Below are 25,707 nucleotides of genomic sequence, written 5' to 3' on the forward strand. Positions count from 1 at the left end.
GGGGAGAAAAGAAGGGGACATATGTAATACTTTCACCATTAAAGATTTTTAAAATAAATAAATAAAATGCAAAATTCATTGAATATGGTTGAGTTTAATTAGGATTTATGGACCCAGAAATGAAAGCCTATAAAAGGGAGCTAAGCAGAGAGGAAGTTGGTGAATGTGTATGTGTGCATTCCCTTGAAACAATGAGAAAAGGAGGGGAAAGCCCTGAAGGTCAGGAAGGAGCCTTTGGACTTGTCACCACAAGTACTTGAACGTAGAAACAATATGATGAAATTATGTTCACACAAATGTATCTTTAAACAGGATTAGAAAGGAAAAATGAATGGACAGAAGCAATTATGATTAGCAATTGGTAAAAAAAAAAAGTTCCAGATATAAAGGGGGAAAAGCCTAAGTCATTATGAAAAGTAAGAAAATAAAACTAAAAGATCAGATTTCTCTAAGGTCCATTAATAGATGAACAGATAAAGATGTGATGTGTGCATTGGAATATTATGCAGCAATAAAAAAGAATGAAACCTTGCCATTTGCAACAACATAGATGGATCTAGAGCAGTGGTTCTCAACCTTGGCTGCACATTAGAATCACCTGGGAATCTTTTTAAAATCCTGATTTCTGGGCCTCATCCTTCGGAAATTCTGTTTCTTTGTTATGGGGTGGGGCCACAATGGCAGCAGCAGGCAAGCAAGCTACCAAGGACAGGGGTGTAAGAGTGAGCACCTCCTGCCAACCCAGAACCTCTTGGGTGGGGCCACAACATTAGTAACAAAGAAACAGAATTTCCGGAGGATGTGGCCCAGAAATCAGGATTTTAAAAAGATTCCCAGGTGATTCTAATGTACAGCCAAGGTTGAGAACCACTGCTCTAGAGGATATTATATTAAATGAAATGTCATACATAGAAGGAAAATACCATATGATGTCATTTATATGTGGAATCTAAAACAAAACAAAACAAAGGCACACTCAAAAACAGAGACCAGCCGAAACCGGTTTGGCTCAGTGGATAGAGCGTCGGCCTGCGGACTGAAAGGTCCCAGGTTCGATTCCGGTCAAGGGCATGTACCTGGGTTGCAGGCACATCCCCAGTAGGAGATGTGCAGGAGGCAGCTGATCGATGTTTCTCTCCCATCGATGTTTCTAACTCTCTATCTCTCTCCCTTCCTCTCTGTAAAAAATCAATAAAATATATTAAAAAATAATAATAATGAAATACATTTAAAAAATAAAAAAAATAAATAAATAACCAGAGACCAAAGGGATGGTTACTAAAAGGTAGGGGTGGTGAGATGGGTGAAAAAGGGAAGGGGAATATAGTCAACAATATTGTGGTAAGTTTTCACAGTGACAGATGATTGCTATAATTAGTGGGATGGTCACATAAAAATGTCGAATTATTATACTATACACACAAAACTAACCTAACCAATATAATATTGTATGCCAACTATACTTAAATAAAAGTTAAATTTAAAAAGATTCCCCTAAAACATATTGAAGAAAAAAAGTTGGCAGACCTTGTCGAATTTTACTGCTTGAGAATAAAGACAGGAGAGTAAAGATACTATTTCAACCTACAAAACAAAAAAAATTAATAATGTAGGGAAAATGGGAAAGGGGACCAAAGATAATCTCAATTTTCAATATGATGCAGATTTTAATATACATATATACTTCTGATTATCTTTTGAATGGGTTTATATCATTAAGACCTTGCTGTTTGTTGTTTCTTCCCAATATGTTCTTCTAATTCTAGAATTTTAAATAATAGTTATGAGTTTCCACTACCTATCTTCTACATAATAGATTACAGAACTTTTTAAAAATTATATCTTCAGAGGACATCAATATAATGAACAATATTTCACAAATAATTTCACTTGTTAAGCTTTGTGATGTACTCTCAATCTACAGCTAAATCTTTAAAGCCCATACCTATATTCTTGAAGTCTTTAACTCCAAACTATAATGCCTAACGTGCCAAGGGTATTATTGTCACCTTAGTTGTTTTACTTGACCTTTACTTGGACTACATTCTCTCTTTTCCTGTAGATGATAGGTGACTACAGCAAAATACTGCCTTTTAAAAAATGGATACTTCTTCCATTGGATATGATTAAAAGCTTCTATGGTTGGAATTTACTAGGCTCTAAGTCACGCTGCAGTTCCGGGCACAGATGATACAAATTGGAATTGAGGCTATAAACATACTCACACCAGCAGCTGCTAGGACTACGTCTCCTATTTCCAGGTCAACTACTCTTTTTAGAAACTTACTATCTGATGTACAAGAAAAAATGTCAAACAACTCCCCCCACAACTACTTTCAGTTAGTCATAAATTAAATAACCTTTCCAATAGAAGCAGACTTATTTTCCATTCAATATCGGATACTAGATTGATATTTACTTTCCTGGATAAAGAATAAGCCAGCAACCAAATCCAACAGTAGTCTAACGCATCCTAGGACTATCACCCAAGCCAAAAATGTTTGCTGGATAAAAGGTAAATAAATATAAAAAACAACACAAAAACAAACAATGTTTTTACTGATTTCTATAAACTGTGCAGGTGATAAGGTGACAAAAATATATCAAATCCGTTTTTAAAGGATTTTTAAACGGTTACAAAATTTGTTAAAGCACTTTACATAGCCAACAAGTTTTTTATTTAGCTTGCAGAAATCCCTGTGGAAAAAAATTGTAATGTTGCTCTATCAGGGCATTTCATTTCCTATTTTCTAGAGTTTCATTTAACCTCATGAAGGAAAGGAAAGCAGGTACACATAGTGGATCTGCATCATATTAGCATTTTTATAGAATCTTTCAGAAAAATTTTTAAAACTATTGCAGATCTTCAGACTCTTTCCTTCCCTTTTTCTTATTTCCTGGCAAACTTGCACCAAACCTAAGAGCACAGAATTTGAAGCCAGAATTAGGAACTGCATTCAGAAAATTCCACTACTCAATAGGCAGCAATTTGAGCAAGTAATTCACCCTTCTTGTGTCTCAGTTTCCTCAACTGTAAAATAGAAATAATGATCGCATTTATTTCATAAGGTTGTTCCTTCATCCAATGAGTTCAAAATAGATTCACATCCTCAGGTTAATGCTTAGCAAATAATTTACTAAGGGATGTAAGTGTCTGCTGTAATTATTCAGATAAACCAAGTCTCATTACAATAAGATTAAAGGGGATTTGTTTTATTTGCTATATGAGAATAAAAAGTCTATAAAATCTACTTGATTTACTAAATGAAACTTCAAAGTTTAAAAATCTGGGCCAGTGAATTCCCTTGCTCTGATTTCTTGTAAAACAATGTTATAAGGAATAACTTCTTGTTCCACCAGGCATTGTAATTGTTCTTTGAGAAATAGTACCAGACTTAAAGATATGTGTTGTTTCATATTATGCTAGTTAATAAAATTCATATTTATATTAATTTCAATTTAATTTTAAAATAATTATCAAAAGGCAATTTTCTATTGATATTAACCTTACAGAATTGTATATCTCATTATTTTCTCCCAAATAACTATTGCCCTTTGATCAGTATCAAGAAAAGAGTGGTATATAAAGGAATGTCAGGCTTCTTTGATTTAAGTCATAAAGGGCATTTTTTGTCTATGTTTAGACTTGTCCACTAGTTACTAATTCTCATTGTTAGCTTTCAGGCTCTCTTCACTACCACTCTGCTTCCAGTTCAGACTAAATGGCCACCCTTGCTACTGTTAAGAGTGTGAGAAGGTCAGGAAGGTCATTCCTTCCCATAGACTCACTGGAGAATTCACACAATGATGGGGAGTAAGCCTCCATTGCATTTTGCCTTCAATAAAATGCAGGCTTTCCATGACACAGCCTTTTGAAATTATCCAGCATGCTCACTGTTTTCTTAAGTGCACATGATTTTAAAATATGTAATTACTTCATCTTTTTAGTTTTATTCATTGCTAAATATAAATACTTCAAAAATTAGAGATAAAAAATATAAGAAGAAAAATTAAAAATATTAGAAATATAAGAAGAAAAATTAAAAATATTAGAAATCTACAACTGAGTCATTAAATCATAGAGTGGTTTATCTCTGGATTTTGACTATTCTGTTGCAAAAATGTTGATATAATATTAATTTATAAAGTACTAGTCATAACAACACATCAATGAAAAACTAATAAGCATAAATTACTTAAAGTTTGCTTAAAATGATACCATTAAACAAAATATAACACATGCACCAGCACATACATGCTTTTCTTAATCTTAATGTATTTTTCCTGTAATATAATCTTATAAATTTGATGGGATAAAACAAATAGGTTATATATGGTATGTTTCATTGATGGAATTATCTAAGTTGTCATTATGGAATTTTAGTCATCTACTCCTAAACACAAAAAACAAAAAACTATACAGAATTCAGATCTATATATTTTTTAAAAATCATTCAGTTCAGCATAATTGTTACTATCATAGCTAAACCTCTGACGATAACAGTTTTCTTAGGTACTTATATTTAGAGATGTTGGTGCTATGTGTCTATGTTAACATTTCCTTATAGAACTTAAACTGATTTTAATCAATTACCTTAATACACATATGCAAAATAGTTGCCAAAGACATATACAATAATCATTAATTTTCAGACTGACTAATTCTCATTTAGAAATTGAGTTCATTAGTAAAGTTGTAATTGCAATAAAAATTTGCCTCATTTTACTCTTTAGAGGTTAAAGTACTGAAATGCACTGCTAAATACTAGATCTAATCATACACAAATAAAATACCTGGTAGTCTGAGGCCATACCAACAATTATGATCTTTAGATGCAATTTATATTCTGGAAAGTATTTATTAACTGGACACCATTAATCTTGAAGAATCAAAGCATTTTCCAAATAAAATCACTTTATTTGTATAAAAACAATGGTGAGAAATAAATAGATCAGAGTACTAAGATCAGAGTACATATACCAAAATATCATAAATATTTTACCTACCACTTGTATGGTTTTCTAGTTATCAAACTCAGTAACTACATAGGCATACATTTAAAATAATTTATCAACATTTTCCATTGAAATTTTAGTTACCTTATTTTTCAGGCAAATGTAAGCTTTCGCTTAAGCTTAATTTTCAGGTTAAATAAGTGTTAAACAGAAAAAATATATATACATAATACATAAACACAGACAACAGTATGATGATAGCCTAAGCCTGCAGTGGTTGGCAAACTCGTCAACAGAGCCAAATATCAACAGTACAATGATTGAAATTTCTTTTGAGAGCCAATTTTTTTAAAGTTAAACTATATAGGTAGGTACATTGTTATTAACTTAATTAGGGTACTCCTAAGGCTTAGGAAGAGCCACACTCAAGGGGCCAAAGAGCCGCATGTGGCTTGCGAGCCACAGTTTGCCGACCATGGGCTAAGGGAAAGGGAGGGTGGGGGATGTGGAGGAGCAGCAAAGTGGGGGGAATGAGGATGAAAAGAGACTTCGCTTGCAGCAATGGGAACATGATGTAGTGTGCTAATAATGTTTTATTGACTTGTACACTTGAAACCTGTACCGTTTTGAGAACCAATGTTGCTTAAATAAATTCAATTAAATTTTTTCAAAGGGAGTCTTTATAAGCTCAGAGTGGAAATGTGTTTCAAAACCTCTTTTTTCCTGGTGGCTCAGGACCTACCGGTGCTTTGGAGAGCTCGTTCTGCACCTCTATCATCACTAATACAAGCACCTTCATGAATGAACGGATTACATCCTGGAATTGTGTTATGTCTCTACTCCTCCTTCCCCAAATCACACCCATCACACACATGGCAATTTGAAAGATCTGACACCTATTATAGTAAGATTTGAATATTAATCTATGATTTTTAACTGTGAGGGGAAGTAGACATTTGATAGTACAAAATTATGTACAATCAATAGAAGTGTTGATAGTCGCCATAATAATACCCTAATTGCACATTTTCCTGCCATTTACCCCTCATGTAAAAGTAGAGTGCAGATAAAAGCTACTATATGATAACAATGTCAACCTTGAAGACAGGCATCAGTCAGTGATAATTACACTGCAAACCGACTTGTTTCTGTTTTTTTATATATATTTTATTGATTTCAGAGAGGAAGGGAGAGGGAGAGAGAGATAGAAACATCAATGATGAGAGAGAATAATTGATTGGCTACATCTTGCACACCCCCTACTAGGGATAGAGCCTGCAATCCGGGCATGTGTCCTTGACCGGAATTGAACCCAGGATCCTTCAGTCTGCAGGCTGAGCTCTATCCACTGAGCCAAACCAGCTAGGGCCGTTTCTGGTTTGTTTTTGTTTTTGTTTCCTTCAGGGATTTACATTGTAATTTAAATTATGTAATATTCTTAAGCTAGAGATAATAAAAAGGTTCTATAAAAGGGCTCTTCTCTGCGACGTAATGCAAGTGACCTTGCTGTAATTTTAAAACCTAGCTGCCATCAAGCAGTACAATTAACTGCATTTGGTTCGTTTTTGTTGATGAACCTTACATTTACTGACAGCAACAGCCTTGCCTCTTGTAACTATCCTTTGCCTCTTGTTACTTGCTAAACCATTCATCCAATGATGTATGACAACAGAAACTGTTTGCATTGATTTGTGCAAACTCCATGTGAACAGACAGGCTTTGAAAGGAGATTTCTAAGTTCAGATACAATCCTGCTGTTTTATTTTGCACAATACGACCAATTGAATCATAATTCTGGAGTGAAAAATACACTTACCCTCAGAGTAACCATGAAATCATGGTTTTATAAGTAAAAAATCATGAGTAAATAGTATTCTAAATTTGAATGATCTCTGTACATTTGAAATCATGTTCTTCATAGATGTTCCAATCATGAACTAGAAATTAAATCCACATGGTCATGGTCTAATCAATCTAAATAATTCACCTCCAACCACTAAATTAACACTTTTACCTCAAGGGAGGGGTGCTTTCTGCTTGGGTATTTCTTAAGCTCCCATATGTTTATTGTCTAAAAGTATTGTAACAAGTCTGCTTACCTCACCAAAACATGTAAAGATATCCTTGATCAACTGCCATCCAGAGAAAACTCATATTAAACATCTTCATTGTCTAAAATTCAATTAGTTAAAATAATTAACACCATTTATTTAGTTACTAGAGGCCTGGTGAATGACATTCGTGCACTGGGAAGGCGGGTCCCTCAGTCCGGCCTGCACCCTCTCGCAGTCCGGGACCCCTTGGGGTCCTTAGCGCTGCCACAGAAGCGAGAGAGGCTCCTGCCACTGCAGCTGTGCTCCCCAGCCATGAGTCCAGCTTCTGGCTGAGCAGTGCTCCCCCTGTGGGAGCGCACTGACCACCAGGGGGTAACTCCTTCATTGAGCGTCTGCCTCCTGGTGGTCAGTGCGTGTCATAGCGACCTGTTGTTCTGCCATTTGGTCGATTTGCATATTAGCCTTTTATTATATAGGATATCCTGCCACTAAGAGAAAAATATGTTTAAATTATTAAGAAGTGTTATGGCAAAATTATTGTTTTGTAAAACATCACTAACTTTCAACCATATTCCAAGACACAGTAAGAGCACTCTATAGCTGGATCTGTATTGCTGTACAATAAAAATTGGTGAGTAGAATGATGATTCTGAGGCCTTAAGAGTTCAATCACCCAAATAATGTTATATTTATGTTTACTGTATCATGTTAGCTAAAACAAGCAATAAAATAGGCCAATATTATTTTTTAAAAGTTCAACAAGGATTGACAGTAGAGATATTTTAGTAACTTCACATAACTGGAAACTCCTTACCTGATCTTTCTAGTTAATAAAGATTTTTGATGTAAGCAAGTCCACATTCCACAAAAGAATTCTTATTTGGAACAAATAAGATATTGATTATCTAAAATCAGTCGTATACTCTGATAAGTCAATTCCTATGAGGGAAATAGCTAATCTAAACTGTATCAAGTTTGTTCTCTTTCTTAAAACAGATTAATAACAAGAATATTGAAGCAAATATTCTCCTTAATACATGGCACATGCCTGCTTATCAAAGTTCCATTTTTTTTTGCTCTTATCTGAGCAACCAATGACCACTATTTTAGTTGTGCTCTCACCAAACATGTACTTTTCTCTATTTTCCAAGAAAATCACTTCCAATCAGCTTTCAAACACTAGTCTCTAATAAAATCATCCCAAGAGTGTTCCAGAACAGAGGAATCCCACACCAACTACAACGCTATAAATATCCTGTAAACACTCAGATCAATGTCAACAGTGATTTGCAATAAATGAGTCCTAGTGAATTCTAATGGAGCTCCAAATCCCACTGGCTATTGATAGGCTATCATCAAATGAAAGTCCCTTAACATGATCTAAGATAATGTTATAGTTTCATTCTCCTTGAAGACAGCCTCTTTTTCTATTCTTTTTCTATACACAGTATTTACACAGACTTACACAACCCCTTCCCTACTCAACCACAACCAAGTCCAAATCTCACTAATATTCATATATAGCAAAGTCAGAGTTTTTTTAACTAAGAAAAAAAAATTCTTTGATTAATGTTGAGAGCTGCACCATGTTTAGACAGGGTCATGACCCTAGGCATCCATTTAATCAAATTTCTCTCCTGCCTGTCCCAGTGGAGCCATCACAAGAAGAAACTCTCTCAATGAAAAAGGGGGCAGAGGAGAAGGGGGGAGCGTTCTTCACATCTCACATTGTTTACATGCTGTTAAGTAATTATTTCACTCATCCACTCCCACTGGCCATCAACAGACAAGTCACCTCCTTGGAGACCCTGAAAAGCCTATTCAGTTGTATATAGCTCATTTTTTTTACCCCCTTCATAGTGTAGCTAACTTCTTAGTTTAAAGACTTCTTTGTGGATATTAAAATATACCTTGTCCATGCTAATGATCTCACTAATTATAAGTGTTTTTATCATATAGATGTTCTTGGTGTTTCTTTATGAATACCACTGTTTCTCAACTATGCTAAATAATTTCTGTATAATTTCTCCACCCCCATCACACCACTTCAATACTTCAAGATGAATACCCCTCCCCATCCATCCATACACAATAGACCTGTTTTTCTAAGGAATTGTGTCATTGTTTGAGTGGCCAAACAAGTTATTATTTTTCAGGAGTTTTCAATAACACTCTGATTTTTAATGCAGCTATTCTCAGGGCAAAGAGCAGAAATGAGGTAAGCAGATAATAAAGAATTACAGTCTGCCTTTATTTAATAGCTCTATCAGTCAGAGTAATAGAAATGGAGAAAATGGTAACCTATTCACCGAACCCGTCCTAATTGCTGTTCTAAAAAGCAAGAAAGGAAGTGGCAGCAAGGGAAAAAAAGTTTATATCTAATTGCAGTTCAAGAATTAAAGGCAAATGACTTGAAAGCTAAGTATAAGTAAACTCCTCCCGAAATTAAATGGAAACAGACTACAAAACACACTATGTTTAGAGACTGAAGAGATAGCTGAGCAGCAAAGGCCTCAAAATCAAAAGCCATTTTCCTTTCTGAATTTCTTTTTTATTCCCAACTTCAACTGGAGTAGACACATTCACACAGTTTTGTTTATCTTGGGAGATAAAGAGAAAAAAGGTAAAAGATTTTTCTGATTTAAAAAGACAAAGGTGCATGTGAGTTACTTTAATAGATTTCTTATAATTACTTGAAATTTTTATTTTAACTGAGCATTTTTCCTTATTTTACCTCCAATTTTCACTTTCTGGTTAATGGTCACCTATGAAAGTGAAATTATTCAAGGGAATGACTCCCAATGAGATAGTCTTAATAACATATTATATTATTAATAATCTCACAAGCGCAATACATGCTTCTCTCCAAAGAAGCTTAATGTACAGGATATAACTGGACCAGGATTTCTGCCCTTCAGTCCTTGTATAACATCCATTCCCAAAAGGAAAATACTACTTCATGCAGAGACAGATTAAAATGACAAAGTTAATATATCTGGACATGAATGATATTATTTTTGTTTTAATGCGTAGCTATTGTAAATATTTTCAATGTGGAAAGAAAAAAGAAGAAAATCTACTGAGAAATAAAGTCATGAAGGAGGAAGGAAGGAAAAAGTACTGTAAGAATGGAGAAAGGCAGTATATTATAAGGAAGATTGGAAAATGGAAAATGTAGAAAGGAAAGTAAAAAATACCGAAATGATCATTTAATGTGATTTTGTGCCAGTTATCCCTTATAGTCATGAAGATAAATGAATAAAAAAGAAAACTGAAGAGAATAGGCTTGATGCATCAGAAAGAATACTGAGCTAAGTTTCAAAAATCTAGGTTCTATTACTAAATATCTGAGCTACCAAAGGCAAGTCATTTCATTTTTCTAGATTTTGTTTCCTCATCTGTAAAACGAAATGTCAAACTAAATGATCTATGATGTCCCTTCTGTCTCTTAAATAGTAAATATTCTGAGATAACCAAAACCACTGAAAAGCTTTAATATTTGCATTACCGATTTTTTTCCTATCTTGTTTTTATACTCATGATAGTTTTATTATGTAACAGCAGCAGAGGAAAAATTAATTCATTCTTGACAACTTCACTACTATTTGATATTGTCACTTAGTAAATAACATTGATTCACCAAGAATTATGAATCAGTTGAAAATTAAATAGGAATATCAATCTAACATTTATTTTTCTCTCAAAGCCTAGGGTGAAAGACTGGTTGAAATGATATATAGGTCTTGGTGAAAAGGAAAACCAGAGGTGGGGAAATCACAAGACTCTGCAAGTGATTAGAAATAGGGTATTTATACTTAACATTTCCTTTACTTTTAAGTTTCACCATCCATGTTTAAAATGTTCAATATTTCTTAGTGACAACGAAAGGAATATTGGGCAGATGTCCTGGGTGAAGAGACAAAACAAAGATTTCCAGGTCTCTTACCCAGTTTGTATCTAATTGCAGAGAGCCCTAATTTTTAAAAGGCAATTGTTTAATTTTATCCCTCAGAGTGTTTATTTAAGTTCAAATATGTATTTTATTTTCATTCACTTACACGGATTTGAGTGTCTATCATGGTACCTGGCACACAGCCAACTCTTGAAAAATATATGTTAAATGAATGAATGATAGATGGATTGATCATTGTTTCCTTCACTTGGCTTCTTCACTATTCCCAAAAGCAGTGCTACTGGAATTGTTCTGAATACATCCAACCTGAAATTTATCTCTTTATTATCTAGAAAGTAAAAGTCCCTTAAGAAATACAATTTTAAAATCTAAACAAGTGCCAAAGAGTGCATAATTCCAGGGAGTGCCGTTCACATTGCATTTTGCATAAAGTGATCCCTGGAGAAGTTCAAAAGAGCAGTCTGACAAGGTGGGGAATTCAAATACTTCAAAAATAGCCATCCACATACAAGCACTAAATATATATTTTACATTTATTATTTAGTGAAATTCTCTAACTCTATAAGGCAGGTATTCTTAATACAAATAAAAAAATAAAAAATTGAGACAGAATAAAAATAATTTATCCAAAATCGCAGTGAGTGAATGTCTAAGCAAGGTTTAGAGCCAAATCTATCTACTTCAAAGCTTCCATTTTCCCACTATCCTGTAATTGTCTTTCTATCAGGCAAAACACTCTGATCACCTGTTTCAATTAAATAATTTACCTAAACACAACAATATTTTATTTATTTAAACCTAAGATTTTACCCAATCAGTTCAAAATAAGGACAATTCCACTGAGTTGAAAATGTTGTGTGAAAGATTTTACTTCTAGCTTCTAGTTGCAAATGACAAAATATTGATGAGTACTAAGTGACATCATTAAAAGGGCACAAGGTGATTGCATAACAACATTACAGTATCAAATGGCAACAATGAAAATTAAAATAATAAAAAATCAACAGTTATAAAAGATGACTTCATTAAAAATGAATTCAAAATTATTGTCCATGTAACTAAAATTTAATTTAATCTTCAATAAAAGCTGAGCCCCCAACATTAAATCACAATTCACTAAGAGGATTTTCAAGGACAGTCAGATAATACTTTACAGGTACACTTTTGAGTCATTCAACTTGACATTAAAATGGCATTGAAAGAACCTAGTTAATACATACTCCTTTCTCTCTCTCTAAGTCTCTATCTATCATCTATCTATCATGTATCTATCATATATCTATCTATTTATCTTCTCTCTTTCTTTGTTTCACCCATTTCTCTTCAAATTTTGGTGGAAGCTGTAGAATACTCAATTAAGCATGAGCTCTCTGGTCAGTGTCTAGAGTGCAGATAGCTAGTGTATATTGACATGAAAGCCATATGATTTAAATACCACATATTCATGTAGCAATATTGATATTATAAGAGCCTTTCATATACCATCAATCTTCCACCACATTTTTAAGTCAACATTGGAATATGTTAAAAAACAAAGCACACGACATCAAGTTGTACACCTTAAATATATGCAATTCCTATTTTTTAATTATACCTCAATAAAGCTTAAAAATAAAACACAAAGAAAAAATATATATAAAATAACAGCTAAAAGACCCACATTTAATTCTAACAACAATCCTAGAGGGCAGGCATCTTATTACTCCATTTACAAATGAGGAAACTGATATTTGAAAAGGTTAAATTACCTCCCAAATATCACAGGTAGTAATGGTATAATCTTTATTCAAATGTTGACAATGTTTTCTCCAGAGCTACATCCCAACACCCAAGGCACAAACAAGGGGCTAAAGCCCTGGCCCTTGGCCCAGGGGCAGCCATCAGGTACTTACGGCCACTTAGTTGTTTATAACTGAGGCATAAGAAAGTAATTTTCAAGGGAATACAACTTACCCCAGCCCTATTCTTTATGTAGTTTCACTACTTAGAATATGCTCTATTACAAAATATCTGCTTAGTAGATATCTGAAGCCTCCTGTGTGATGGCATATTAAGCTAAAATCAATGTTTTTAATCATTGTAACCATGTCTCTTTTTAAAATAAGTAAAATTACCTCTTACATTTTCTTATTTAGAATTAGGACATCTATAAGCTTTTAAAATAGATGAAATATATGCAAGGTTCATTCTATAAGTTGGGTTCTTAAAGAAAAATATATACACTATATTCACATTAGCATATATATATATATATATATATATATATATATGTGCTTAAATATAGTTAAATGAATGAGTGAGATGTTGGAGGCATTTGTAGAATCACAAAATCTCAGGGTAAAAGGGAACATTAAAAGTTGAAAGCAGCCCTGGCTGGTTTGGCTCACTGGATAGAGCATTGGCCTGGGGACTGAAGGGTCCCAGGTTCGATTCTGGTCAAGGGCATGTACCTTGGTTGCAGGCACATCCCCAGTGAGGGGTGTGCAGGAGGCAGCTGTTTGATGCTTCTCTCTCATTGATGTTTCTAACTCTCTATCCCTCTCCTCTCCCTTCCTCTCTGTAAAAAATCAATAAAATATATATTTTTTAAAAAGTTGAAAGCAAAAAATTAACAAACAAGAAAAGCAAAAAAACAACAACTCATAGACACAGACAACAGTATGGTGCTTACCAGAGGGAAGGGGTCTGAAGGGGTAGTAAAAGGTAAAGGGGACCAAATATATAATGAGGAAAAAGATTTGACTTTGGATGCTGGGCACACAATGCAATATACAGATGATGTATCATAGAATTGTACATTTGAAACCTATATTATCTTATTAACCAATGTAATCTCAATAAATTTAACAAGCATAAATAAAACTCTTTAAAAATGTCAGTATATACATATATTTAATCATGTTATATACCTTTAAAATATCACGTTGTGCAACCTAAATATTTGCAATTTTTATTTGTCAATCATACTTTAGTATAGCTGGGGAAGTAAGTCATCCAGCCTATTTTCTGCACAATTGATACTTTAGTGCTCTCTTAAGCACCTTAACAAGCGATGATCCAATCTCTGCTTGAACATCTTCACTGATGGTACTTGCACTATACACTTAAATTAGCTTATTCTACCTTTGGGCAACTCAGACTATTAAGTCCTATTTCACAGGTGAACCCAAATCTCTTTTCCTTCAGCGGTTCTCAACCTTCCTAATGCCGCGACCCTTTAATACAGTTCCTCATGTTGTGGTGACCCCCAACCATAAAATTATTTTCGTTGCTACTTCATAACTGTAATTTTGCTACTGTTATGAATTGTAATGTAAATATCTGATATGCAGGATGTATTTTCACTGTTCACGACCCACAGGTTGAGAACCGTAAGTTAACCCTCTATAGTCAACATAACAAATGTAATACATTGAAACAGAAAGTTTGGTGGGCAAGGAGTGAATACCAAAAAGAATAAGTCTCCTTTTGTAGGTCTCATAACCCAGATTAGTAAACCTTGAACTTGTCCAATTCTCACGTGAGAAAACTTTGGATCAATGAATAACTGTGCAAGATAATGGGACTACTTAGTATCAATAAAATAAGACTAGTATCCAGGTCTTCTAATTCCCATTCAATTGCTCTTTATAGTATACTGCCCTGTGATATCGTTAGTGGTTTAAGAACATAGACGCTGAAGTCAGCATGTCTGGGTTTAAATTTCACCTCTACAACAAACTAGTGTGTAACATGTGGCAAGTTAATTAGCCTCTCTGTGCCTCCGTTTCTTCATCTACAAAATGGAGGTAATTGTAGCACCTCCCTTATATGATTTTGGGTGGACTAAATGTGTTTGTGTATGTGATGTTCTTAAATCAGTGCCAAGAACATAGCAAACTTTACTCAGTAAATATTGGTGGTTATTTTTATCCTTAGTATCCTTTTCAAACTTGTAAAACACTGTCAATTCACAGCCATAATATCAATGAGTTCCTACAACTTTTTAGTCTCCCCTAAAACAGATTTGGCTCTAGATCATTCCTTCTCTCCATTGAGGGAAAAAAAAAAAACAAACAATATAAGCTTCCTGTTTAATATATATAGCTATTGTGTACTATAAGCATGTCAAACTCAAAGGCTAACATGGGCCAAATAAACAAGGTTTAAGGTTATGTGGGCCACAAAAAAATAAAGACTTCAATTTTCATAGAAACATAGGTTTATTTCGATAGAGACATGCTGAATACAAAGGGCTGAAATAAATAAGCAATCGTTAATATAAAATAATAGAACATTTTAATAAAAATTAATATTTTTCTTAAACATTAACTTACCAGACACTGAATAACTGCACAAATTAATAAGTGTAATGCAAATAAACCTATTTTTCTTGTTCTCCGAAAGTGAACTATTTCCTGTTGCACACACCAAACAAGTCAGTACAAGACTAATGACATGGCAATCAGCTGCTAAAATATTCGCTGCTAGTATTAGTGGAGAGAAATGGTGCGCCTGCACATAAGGCTTGTAAGGGAAATGAATGCAACACAATTATAGTAATCAGTCATTAGTGAAGATTGTAGTTTGTTATTAATAACTACGTATAACAGGATATTGTAAAAATGAAGTTACAAAATTTTTATTGAAATTTTTCTTACATACCATTATATTGGCTGGGCTGCAAAAATATTCACTGTAAGCCACATGCAGCCTGTGGGCCATGAGTTTGACATGCTTGGTGTATTACTTTCAAACTTGTCTTAAAGAAATCAGATCTTTAATAGTTTATTAATCTTATGGCCCAGTCAGTGACTTGTGTAAACATTGTGACTTTGGGTATCAAAGATAAAAACTTCCTCCCTAGCATACTCAGAACTTTTTCAGCACACCCAAGACAAATATAAAGAAAGAGTTGCAAGAAAATCTAAAAAGAAAGACTAAATCACCATTACAAAAGGTCCTTTCCAATCCCAGGAGAAAGTTTGTCAAAGCATACTATTAATTCTCTGTAATTTGGGTCAATGGAACAGTAGTCATCTAAACATGTGACAGACTTTCTATATAAACTAGAGACCAGGTGCACAAATTTGTGCACAGGTGGGGGCCGGCGAGCCCATCCAGATCAGAGTGGTGGGAGGGGGTGGGCGAACAGAGGTGGGGCTGTCCAGGGGGAGGGGCTGCAGGCCATTAGCTGGCTGGCCCTGGTGAAACTCCTGGTTTCACTCCCAGTGGAACTCCAGGTCGAGGGGACAATTTGCATATTAGTCTTTTATTATATAAGATAAATAGCAACCACCAAGTGCAAACTCATGGTCAGATCATTCCACAAATAAAATGATTTTAATCTACATATGGAGATGTCTATCCTTCATTAACTTAGATTAGTAGAAGGTTTGGCAGCAGAAGTAAGACGGATAGTAAATCTATTTTCTAGATTTACGCAAAGTTAGGAAATCAAAGGTTGTGTCCACAGCTATTTAATCTAAATACTAAAATTGTATTTTTGGCTATTTAAAAGTAATTACTGACATTATCATTCATTTTAAGATGTATTCTTAAAAAATTGTGCAAAATGTTTCACTAAACATAATGTGTTCTCCCAGAATGTGAAGAGGGTTATAGAGTTATAGAATAAAAGAAAAAAGTAAAACCAGGTTCTTTTCCTGTATTAATCTGAATGAATTAAGTAGAAGATATTTAAGCCATAAAAAACTTAAGACAAAAGACAAAACTTGGTGAAGTAATAAAGATGTTAACTACATAGCAACACTTGGGGAAGTGGTAATAACTAAGCCTCTATTTATTTTAAGGCTTTGTAAAACAGTAGAGGATAAAGAGGAGGGAAGAAAAATAAGTGGGACCACTTATTCTAACACTAGCCTCACATAAGTACAGACATGGCTTTTGAAAAATTTCAGAATCTTTCTTTGTCTAGGCCGTATTGGGAACAATTAACATAGTGCAGGTATACTGATAAAATAAAAATTCCAACCATGTAACAAAAATGCAGTTGACAACTTGTATATTATGCAATTATGACTGTCATTTATTACCGTTATTAATTTATTAGGATAATTGCAATTTTTTTCAATGTTATAATGTGATAATAAAGGACTTGTCATTACTGAGTTAACCTCTGAACATCTCTGACCTCAGGGAAAATAGTTGCAAGCTTTCAATACAAAATAGGCTGTCAGTTACCACAAAGACGTTTTGATGACTATATTATCTTGTAATTAAATGTCTCAACAAACTTCTGCTTTTGATTGACAGGTAGTTAAGACTATCATTGACCACAGGGCAGTTTCTTTATATTTCAAGAATAATATCTTTATAGTTCAAGAATATATTTTTAGCACAGAAGCAAGAAGATGAGGTTTTAAAAATTAAAATGCCTTCAATAACATATTTATTAATCTATATTTGTCACTGGTAAAAACAAAGAAAATTATGCTGCTATGTTTACCTGTTGCCCAAGTCATTGTGTTGCAGTAGAAATGTTAATAAATGTATATGATTTTTTGTTAACATTATGGGACATATCAAATAATTTCAGTGCTCTTCAATCCCATGTCCACATTTTCCGTGACTGAATTCATTAAGAGCCACCAGTAATAGATGCTTGCATGTGTTTTATGATAATTTTTCCTATTTAAATCTTGAATCTAATGTTAGATCAACATTTTAAGAACAGGATATATCATATATAACTTATACATTGTATTATTTCTCCTTCTTCCTGTTACCTTCCTTAATATTTGGATCACTAAAGGAATCCATTTCATATCACATTGCTCACAATATTGTCACTAACATTTCCATTGCTTCAGATTGAAATAAAACTTTTCTTGGATGAGGCTAAATATTTATTCCATTTTAATATTTTTTAAACCATAAGAATTGAATGAGCAGCAAGACTAGCAAAGAAGAATGTTCATATACCATATCCTAAGATTATAAATTATACAGGCAAATATTCAAGTATAAAGTCATTGAGAAGTTAAATTAAGATGAGCCATTTGGATTTATTTTGGTTATTTTTATTATACTGATAAAAATTTTAGTTTTAAAAACCCAGGATATTCATAAAGGAAACTTTTTAAAAAATAAGAATCTTTCATGATTAAAATAAAAGTAACATAAAATGAGAAATTCTACCAGTAATGCAAAATACTATTAAAACCCAACATTATCAGTACAGAATTAGAAATACCATTTTCTTAATCACCATAATGCAATTTTCTTTTACAAAGGAAAAGTTTATTTTACTATAGGAATTAAATTTAGTTCCTTTAAGTTTATTCATTAAGTGTTCTATCTGGGATGAATGTATATTAAAATATACAGAATGAGAATATCATTTTATGGAAAGGCTGCTCGCATGTAAATACATCCTTTCTCCAAATGTTGGAGGAAGACAAATGGGGAGAGGTGCTACAAATGAGCTCTAGATGGATGCATATTATTTGTGGAAAAAATTTGTTTCTTTATTTGAACAAGCTATGACATCTATTTCAACTTATGAAAAAACCTGATTTCTCAGAATGTGAAACAAATTTTTTAGAGGTCGTCACCCTTTCCCCCCACTATATGTAAAACCTAACCTAAAGGGACCATCATAATTCCCAGTTTTCCTGAATATTCCTTAGGTGATCGTATCTCAACATAGAAATCGTTGTGGGTTACAAAAATAAATTTTATGCCCAAATATATTCAACAAAGAAGTACTAAGCATCTACTTTGTGCTGAGCATTTTCATAGTCACAGCATAGCTGAACATAATCATTATATGCACATGTCATTGGAAAATTTTTGTAAAGCAGAAATAAACAAAAATCTCCATGTGTATGGTGGGGTGAGGTAGAGAGGTGAACTCCATTGCTATGTAACATAAGACTCATAATAAAACTGCTTCTTATTTATTATGGAAAGGTTGATTCAGAGCAACCTAATTATAAAATTCAAACAGCATTACCGATTCTCCTTAAAAAAAATAGACTGCATATTCAGGAAAAACAGTTGTGTAGCTTACAAAAAGTAAAGCTTAAGGTTACTAAAATACAAAGTGAGAAATTATTTTAAAAGAATGAAAGTTGTTGATACAGTAAAGAGGAACTTTCTAAACTCAATGTATCTCAGTTCTAAAGATACAAATGAAGAATAATGCAACTTGACAATGGACTAAACTAAGAGAATACATTGATGATTGCATTTCCTCTCAGCCAATTAAGAGGGTGGAGTGTACTTATCTTTCAACAGCACAGTTACACAGTCACAAAACTATTTTAAACTGAACTGTGTTTTTCCTGAAAATATTATCTAAATTAAGTAAATCTAGTTTAGATATCAAAGGTGCAGAAGCAAATATGAATTAACCAAGCAGCTCACCAGGTAAAATAATTGTTGCCATAATTTTGCAAGTTGCACCTGAAATTTGAAACCTTTTTCTATGACAATAATTCAGAGACAGTGAAGCAATTGATCAAATAAGGCCTTTTCCAAACTGGAAAAATGTTCTTTACAACAGCATTTTCAACAGGATTTAGAGACTTGAGGATGAATGTATCATCTGCAAAGAACTTGGTTTGTGGTTCTGTTTGATCACACCATTCCACATAGCTATACTGTCTTTCAGCTAAAAACCTAAGTAAGCTGCATAAAATGCACTCACATGGCTTATTTTATTATAAAACTTCATAAAGACATCAACAAAATCACTTGATCATTCACCTAAGAGGCCACAGTAAGATAGCATCATAGCAAACAAGAGAATCATGAGTGTTTTTCTCAAGTCTCTCTCTCTCTCTCTCTCTCTCTCTCTCTCTCTCTCTCTCTGTTAATTTTCAACCCCAATGATTATTTTTTTCCATTGATTTATAGAGAGGGATGGGGGATGGAGAGGGGAGAGAGAGAGAGAGAGAGAGAGAGAGAGAGAGAGAAAGAGAGAGAGAAGAGACACATTGATTAGTTTCCTCCCACACGGGCCCTGGCCAGGGCCAGGGATGGAACCTGCAATCCAGGTATGTGCCCTTGATTTGGAATTGAACCCAAGACCATTCAGTGCATGGGCTGACACTCTAACCACTTTGCAACACCAGCCAGCCAGGGTTTTCAAGCCTCTCTTTTAACTACAATATTCATATTAGTCAGATATTCTGAAAAAATAGGGTTCAAAGGGGAAACAAATAAAATATGCTGTTTTGTTAGATTGCAAATCAGCCTCAAACAAAAATTCTATGAAAGAGATATAAACTGGAAGTAGACCAAAAAGGTCAAAATAATGGTGGAAATTATGAAATCATATTATTTTTTAGACAGCCATTGTACCAGGCATTTCTATTTAATGATGCCGCAACACCCTACCACAGTCAAACTTTTTTAGAGCTCAGAAGGAAAATTCACACACACAATATGCACATGAGCCATATGTTATCCTCATGTTATAAAATGGATTAGCTATTATTTGAAAATCATTCATTTATGCAACATCATTTCAGTGATAGGCAGATGACAATAAGTTTCACTAGAGGCTCAATCCTGGATCACCTGTGAAACTATCTTGTAAAGTTTATAACTCATTCTTAGGGTACCTGTGCATCCCACAGTCCTTTGGTTTATGCCAGTAGTTCCAATGTAATAATTTTCAATAGTTCCCCCTTCCACCCTCAAACGTGTTCCGATTTGGAAGATAAATTATAGGTCTCCCTAGTAATATACCATTGACCTATATAAATACATAGAATTATATACTAGAGGAAATATCTTCACTTTCTTTCTTTGACCAGAGATTGATCTCTGACAGCAGAGCATGAAACATTTTCCAAGCCAATGAAATATGGTGTGACCACTGAGTATTATCACTCACAATTCAGCTACCACCAATTTCCCACACTTAGCCCCTGATTCACTTGTAGTAGAGTAATTTAACAGCCTCATACAATCTGACTGAATTCTAATAAATTCTCCTTTTGTCATTACTCTTGTCAGAAAGAGATTTCATTTGGAAGGCTTCAGAAAAGTTCTACATAAAATGAAAGCATGCAATCACAGGACCACCTATTCCTAGTACAACTAACCTCCTATGATAGAGTTGCTATTTGTGTCAGTGTTCAGGCAGCTGCTCACAGACCAATACAACTGACAAGTTAATATTTTACACCACAAAGCAGAAAGGCACTTGCTTTCCCTGGGCGGTGATATAGGTTGTATGAAATCATATTGGGAACCAGATGTGACCCATGGACTGAACTGTGTCTTGTTTGACCCTAGGTTGAAACTTTTTTTTTTCTTTAACCCTACAATATTCTGGAAATTGAGCTACTGATCACCTTATTATAAGGTTAGCAGATTGACACCTCGTGTGAGTAGAATTGTAGGGTTTTCATTGCCTTAACAACTCAGATTATGTTTCTGCATATGACTTTGAAGCCAGAGAAAGTATGTTTGTAAATGGGTGTGTATACACATGTGCTGCATCCGTTTCCTGGGTCATTACCTTCCAACAAGATACTGAGAGTAACACCTATTATTTTATCTTCTGTGAGCACTCTCTACAGATCCCCCACAACCTAAATTCTTAAGAATAACCCAGTATAATAAAATTACTAACCTCAGTAAAATGTAATAACTCCAGTATACTGTATATGTAATCAATTTCACCAGATCCCCTTTTTAATCAATGTGACATATATTTGTAAATCTAAAAATTCCCTTTTGAAATCAAAAGGATTCCATTTTTATTCAGTTTCTAGACAAACCAAAAAACGTATCACAAAGAGGATCTAATAACAAAAAGGTTAATAATAAAAGAGGCAGATTATCCTTCTGATAAATGCACAGAAAACACTGCCATTATTTTTACATATTATAGGTGAACTTGAACACATATGATGTACTAATAGTAAAAATTAAAATTAACTTATATTATTTAGGTAATACATTTGTCACAAATTATGTCAAATGTATCATGTATTAGGACATTTCACATATAACTCACAATGAATTTTTGTTTTAAAAATTATCTTGAATTATTATTCCATCCAACATTTTAATTAAAGGATTTTACATTAATATTAAACTATAATTAAAATTTAAGTCATTAAACATGAAATCATTTTTGCAAGGACAATATCAAAACATTGTCATGATATTAATGATTTGTAATAGAAAGTTAACTGAATTACAAAGAAGTTTTAAGTTACACAATAAAGTTTGTGGTATAAACCCTTTGTGGTATATCACTTCATTATATGTAAACCAGGAAGAAAAAAAATAGCAGATGCCATGCATTCTTCCTTATTCTGTCTGTTTAGTTCTTTAACCCTGACATGCAGGGAATACAGTCTCTAAAATATTCCAGTAGAAATGTGCAAAGTCAACTCATTGGTTTTACAATGTCCTCCTGTGCTGCTTTTAATACTCTGTACATGATTACCTCAAGTCGCAATTTTATAGTCATTGAAGATGATTTTCATATTTATTTTCTTTTGAGATGCCTTTCATTGTTTTTAATTCTTCTCCCAACACCCCCAGACTTTTCAACACTATATGTCTTCAGGACCTACATTGTTTAAAATGTTAACATGATTGAAAACTTAATGTGTCACTCATTCTAAATTAATCCTAAGACCATGTTACAAGTCAAGTTTGAAGAAAAAAATGGTGCCCCTAAATCTTTTTTGGCCAGTACATTCAGCCTGAGTGGTCAATTTTACAATCATTTCCATAAAGTTCTGGAACAGAGCCTGGATTGATATTGCTTCCCATCTTGTTCAAAATTACATCAGATAAAAGACAGAATACATCGGACTGCTTCTTTGTATAATATAGGTTTCTTCCATTTAGAAAAGTGCAATGATTCATCAGTAATTTAACCTATAGACATTTGAAGGTTGGAGAGTATCTCTAAGGGGCTGTTGACCTTCAGCAAGTGAAAGAACTGGAACTCCAGCCTCAGTCAATAGATATTTATCTTTCTGTTGGGACTATTACAACTGTGGAAGTAATGCTGACCTTGAGACTTCTAGCTCAGGATGCACACGAATAATGCTCCCTAAAGAAAAAATATAAAAATACTGAAATAGGATACCTAGAACTAAAATACACATTCTGTAAAGATCAAAAGAAAGTACTCTGAACATTAAAATCAATTCTGAAAGCAATAAGCATAATATTTCTGTGACCCACTGGGTTTCTCTTCAATATGAATCTGGTATAATCAATCCCATTAGACCAGAATCATATAATTTGGAAATACTAAGTATTTCTGATACTCCCAAAGGTTACTGATATCAAGAGCCTGGATTGTTTTCAGGTGAACTAATCTTATTTTATTTCCCAGAATGCCATAGATCTCTAAAAAAATCATCACATCCTTTATTGACTAAATTTATATAAAAACATGCTTTTATTTTTAATCTGGAGAAAATCTAACTAGTGATGTGCTAAAATTCTTTTTTTAGTAATTCTCATTTTATCTGATGGAATATTTGTTTTGAAGGAGACTTTTTGCCCCATATTAGCCATACTTTTCATTCTCATTAGGGACCAACAAGAATATGTGTATTCGTTCAGAACACTAACTAAAACATCACTTAATATATAACAATTTAATTGTACTAAATAAAGGCTGAAAAAATAAATCAAAATGTAACCAATAACCAATAAGTAATGAACATCCTAAGAATATTGGCTGGGCATCCTATTCAAATAAAGTAAGAGATTTCAAAAAAACACACAAAAAAATTGTCATTCTTTCATAAACACATAGGGAATTAATGTATAGGGCTCACTGAAAGTAAAAGTAGAGTAAGATCTTCTGAAAGATTGACATATCTATACATTGTTGTAAAAATCGTAAATAACTTTTTATTTCTACAGTTTTGCTTTCCTAATATACCCATATAGAAAACTGGAGCACTATGAAAAGATCTATGAATGGTAACAGAGACATGAATGCATTGTTTAAAAAAAATAAACCTCTCTATTATCAAATAATTGGTTTGTCTGTTGAGTGACATGAGGTCATCAGCATGCCCCCCATTTGAATATCATCTTTGTTACAGAGGGAGACAACCACTTAGAGAGAGGAAAGCTCTTTTCTAGTCCTGTCAGCATTAATAAACTTTAGTCCTCTCCACCCAAAAAAAAAAAATGATTGCACCAAAATCAACAGGTACATGAAACCAAGAGAGCCATAGACTTGCTGATATATTGATAAAAGCCACATTATCCAGTAAGATTCTTTCAGTATTTATAATGTTAAGGAAATATCCTATTTATTCAATAAAGGATTTCAACTAATCTTATGATATGGAATCATTAAGTAAATCTTTGTGGGGACTTTTATGTGCTGTACTAGAGGCCCGGTGCACAAAAATTTGTGCACTGGCGGGGGTGGGGGTGGGGGGGTGTCCCTCAGCCCCACTTGTGCCCTCTCACAATCTGGGACCCCTTGGGAGATAACCACCTGCTGGCTTAGGCCCACTCCCCAGGTGGCAGATGGCAGGCCGGATCCCTCGGTGCCAGCCCCACCTCCCCAGGTCACGCACACAGCAAGGCCGATCAGGGGGTTGGGGCACCGCCCCTGGTCACGCACACGGCAGGGCCGATCGGGGGTTGGGGCGCCGCCCCGGGTCGGGTCGCACATGGAATGCCCGGGCAGGCCGGCTGATCGCTGCTGCCCTGCCTGGCCGCTTCTGGTCGGGTCGCACACGGGACGCCCGGGCGAGCCGGCGCTGTCTCGCCCTGCCTGCAGTATGCAAATTAGCTGCCATCTTTGTTGGCGGTTAATTTGCATATTGTGCTGATTAGCCTATGGGAGGCATAGCGAAGGTACGGTCAATTACCATTTTTGTCTATTATTAGATAGGATACCACTTCACTTGAGTTGACTTCTGAATTCATACATACAATTCAACTCAACAATAATCTAAACCTAGTTGTTCTTCAATGGTGCTGATTTATATCATTTCACACTACATGAGAAATACCTAAAGATCTCTCCAACCTTTTTAATCATGTCCAATCTATTACAATCCAAATTGTCTTAGTAATGTTGACACAAAACTGTTTTCTTTATTTTTTGGTTGTTTTTCTATCTCTAAACTCTAGCTACTTTCAGAGAGTGAACACTACAGTAAATTAATAACATTCTTACCATTTACTCTTCAGTTCTCTCTGAATCTGAGTTAAATGTTATCTTGTATTTTTTCCCATTTTTCCCAAAATTCCCTATTTTTAAAAACAATATATTTACATAGTAAGCATTATTTTAAGAAGGATAATTGGAAACAGACCAAACCTTTTTATAAAACTATTTTAACAAAAGCATGATAAAATGTAAGGTAGCAGAATAAAATCTTGCATTAATATATACTGCTTCTGGGGAATATAATGAAAAGTTTAAAAATGTCTTGATTACATTAAAATCAAAGTGTATATTTTAGACTGCACATTTCTTACTGCTTCTAACATTGCCAAATTTATTTGGATTCCCATACTTCTCTCCGGCTAACCTATCTCTATTCATCTCTTATGGCTCGGCTTCTATACAATTCTAATTGTTAATAACAATTTCACTGAATAAACATATTTGAGGTTTTATTATGAGCAAAGCACTGTGATAGGCACTAGAGACAAATAAAATAATCGAAATATTGTGTTATGATATTCTGTGAACAGAAAAGGGAAAAAAGAAATCTAACCAGTGACTCATGGAAAGAGTAGCATTTGAATTAGGCTTAAAATCTTACAAGTAGAAATTTGAGAAGGTGGTGGGGCAGAGAACATTGTGGAGCTGAA

The 25,707-nt window shown here is 34.0% G+C and overlaps 1 protein-coding gene across 3 annotated transcripts in view; it reads right to left on the reverse strand.

Annotated features, from left to right (window-relative positions):
• DACH2 (dachshund family transcription factor 2) overlaps window positions 1–25,707 on the reverse strand; it is a 664,401-nt gene that overhangs the window by 508,180 nt on the left and 130,514 nt on the right. The window lies entirely within an intron of this gene.

Source organism: Myotis lucifugus, unplaced genomic scaffold (assembly GCF_000147115.1).
Source record: "Myotis lucifugus unplaced genomic scaffold, Myoluc2.0 scaffold_4, whole genome shotgun sequence".
NCBI lineage: Eukaryota > Metazoa > Chordata > Mammalia > Chiroptera > Vespertilionidae > Myotis > Myotis lucifugus.